Source organism: Morone saxatilis, unplaced genomic scaffold (assembly GCF_004916995.1).
Source record: "Morone saxatilis isolate NCDOM2014 unplaced genomic scaffold, NCSU_SB_2.0 Contig2, whole genome shotgun sequence".
Lineage (NCBI taxonomy): Eukaryota > Metazoa > Chordata > Actinopteri > Moronidae > Morone > Morone saxatilis.
In genome coordinates, this window is record NW_023339762.1 from 21,323,642 (window position 1) to 21,327,097 (window position 3,456).

Here is a 3,456-nt window from a genome sequence, read left to right on the forward strand (position 1 = left end):
GGTAAGATGGTCTTTAAAACAGATCACTTCTGCTTGGGTTGACTCAACTCAACACTGCATGACACTGCGTGGCAATGACTCTGAAAGACAAGAACAGAGAAACATGTTAAGAGACGTGTTGATATGACTGATTATTAATCTGACTTCCAACTTTTGTGAATGTAGAAACAATGGAGAACTCTGGGGGGGGGGGGGGGGGGGCAACAATTATCTGATGGCTTCACTGAGTTGTGGATCATGATGTAATCTTCCCCCAACATATGATACGACTTGTTGCCAACCTAAATAAACCAAATTGGAAGCGGTACCCTCATTTGTATGCCACTTTGTTGAAATACCAGTTTCTACACCAAACAGGACTGACGTCAAAAACGTGCTGTGCTGAGAGCATCATTGAATTGTAAATTTCAACACCAGCAGCAGCCGAAGGGTAGAGCAGTGTAGCATTTTGTAAAGTTCCTAGTGGTTAGTTAAGGGCCCCGGCAGTATCTTGTGGACCTGGGAGCATAAATGCCAATCTGTAACCCAATTAAACGCTCCGTTGCCCTCCTTCAAAGCCGTTATGATAGCTTACTGCCGAGGGGAACGGACAGGGAAAGTAGAGCAACTCAAGTGTGTCTATGTTTGGGAGAGGGTGTTTGTGCGGGTAGAAATACACAGAATCATGGCAGGAGAGACAGGAGTGTGTGTGTGTGTATCCCTCAGTTTGATCCTCCTCAGCAGGACCAGAACTGGGTCTCATCAGACTTCAGAGAGCAGATCAGCAGGTAGCCCAACACACGTCTGGGCAGCAGGTTTAACCTAAATGGTTATCGTTATGTTCAGTCCTCACTCTCTCTGTCTGTGCTTTACAGCTGAGCTTCAAAACAAGGTAATAAAACACAGCAGTGCTCATAAAAAGTGAAATGCCTCAGGCAGCGGTAGGATTATCTATTGAACTTGGCACAATAAATGAAACTTTGTAGCCTAGGTGGGTAAAAAGACAACTCTTCACCCACAGTCAGACAGATGGTGTTCTCTTTCTGTCTGTCTCTCCAGTTCTCAATGGGAGGTGTTCAATACTGAGCCCCACCATTATCTTGCCCCTCATTCAGTGTCTGGCTCTGCTCCACTGCCTGCCTATAGGGAGCTGCTTTGGAGGAATGCACTGACTTCATCTGCCAGCCGGAAGAATTCCTGCTTTTCTTAACAAAGCCCTCACCCCGCCCTCCTCTGCTGCTGACCTGGCTGCCCCGCACTACCACTACTTCTCTGCTGTTTGGATGCCAAACATGAACTCTGCTGGGGAGCAACAGCCTATCTGATGTGGCAACAACATCACACAGTACAGCTCAACATGACACACCACATACAGGGGGGGAAAGACAGACACAGCTCCAGAGATTGAATCAGCAGAACAAGATCACAGGAAACAAGCAGGAGATAGAGACGGATGAACACATGTGGTAGAAATTCTTTTGAACCAATGCGAGCGAGGTGATTTCATCTGGAAAGAAACTTGATATGAAAGGGGGAGTGCTTTAAAACTCAAATACCACAAATTTCACCACAGCAGTCAATATTTTTCTTCGAGATGACGCTATGTTGCAATACATAATTAACTCTAACTGGTTGAGTCACAGAGTGAATAGACAATCATTTACTTTAGCTGTGTGGCTCTTTTAAATATGGAGAGGTGAACAGGAAGACACATTTAAAAAAAACAACCTTTTAGCCTAGTGAAGATGAATGCTACCTTACGGGCCTGAATCAAAACTTTACCTTGGAGTGACCTGTAAGAAAACTGCATGTGTAGGGAAATTGGGTCATACCTGTCTGGAGATGCACTTTTACGACAAACAACCTTGCAGACAGTACCTAACAGAAATGCTTCTATATCTGTCCAGGATTTCTATGTACCATAACAATCTCGTTAAATGAGAACACAAACACACAAGCATCTCCCAGCTAAGAATGTCACTCTCCCATGATGCTTAGTTCTTGTCCCTCCTGGCTAGTGAAATGTGATAATCTGCACTAACAGGAAACAAACAGGCCTGTGAGTCTCAGGTTGCCGTCTATTCTCTTTGTCACAGGCACAACAGCGCTGAGAACCAGACATCCGCCTGACCCAGCTCCTTTTCACAGCACAGCTCCGGAGTCCTGTGTCTGTTCTCACTGAAATACAGGTGGAGGAGAGGCACCTTTACGCGATTTGTGAAATGTAACCTAGTGAAGCATACCATCAGCATAGGCTCTGAACAACAATGATCGGGGGCTGAAATAATGTTTGAAATCTTGCAGAAAGCAAACAGCCTGTCAATCAACGCATTCGCTATCCAAGGAAGGGGACTCGAAGCTTAGCAAAGAATGTTTGGTTTCAGAGGCGACATGCAAATGCTGTCATGACATAACACGGGCTGCAGACTGCTTTGCACACGTTTAGAGTCACTACACACACATGCACACGCACACACACACACATTCCAATCCATCTAAAACTCATAATTTTATCCACATGACAGCTCACACCCCTCCAAAAGGAAAAACACATCCCAACTCCCATTTTTACTTTCACCCCTAGCCCCACCCAAACAACAGTTCACAGTTTAAGCTGAAACTCTGAGCTCCGGCCTGTCACTTGTTTTCTCAGAGGACAAAATCAAGAACCTCACATTGGAGGTAATCAACAAATTGAAGCAATCAAAAAATATCCCACTCCAGGGCTTAGACACATGCACATCAACAAAAAAAGTCACTTGAGGATCACTACATGAATAAAAGAAAAAAGAAAAAGTCACACTGTATGATGAAAGGGAGCGAAAGAGAGACAGTGAGGAAGACAGACAGTGAGAAAATAGGAAAGGAAGAGAATATATATGGGGGAAAAAAGTGACAGATAGACAGATAAAAGAGGGAGAAAGAAAAGAGCAGTGATTGGAGCCATGTGCCATTCCCTCTCTACCCTCTCATCATCCCTCACCCATCCAGCTAACCCGCTTTGCGTCTTTCATCACCCTGTCTGTCCCTCGGTCTGTCTCTCTTCAATAACAGCCTCCCGGCTCCTTGCTGAATTCGACTCAAGGCAGAAGTGGTTAGCATCACAGCACTGCAGACATGGCGGGCATGATTTGGCTCGTCTGTGTGCCACTCTGTGTGAGCAACAGTGTCGGGGTGTGAATTGACAGGCCCTTTTGGACAAGTTGGGCACAGAGAAGTGTCCATATGCAAGAAAATACAGCTGTTTACTCAAACACATGAGTCTTGAGAATGAACATTTGTGGATTTAGACTTTGTTTTCTTTTTGGACACCCACTTAATGAGAAGTATTCTTGCAGCTGGAAAGACACACCCATAACCCTGAATTTCCTTTCCAAATGTTTGAACAATTAATTTATGTTAGTCATATCCAGTATTGGGAAATGTGGAAAAAAGTCAAGCTTATCAGAAAAATTCCAAGCAGGGTTATTAATGTAC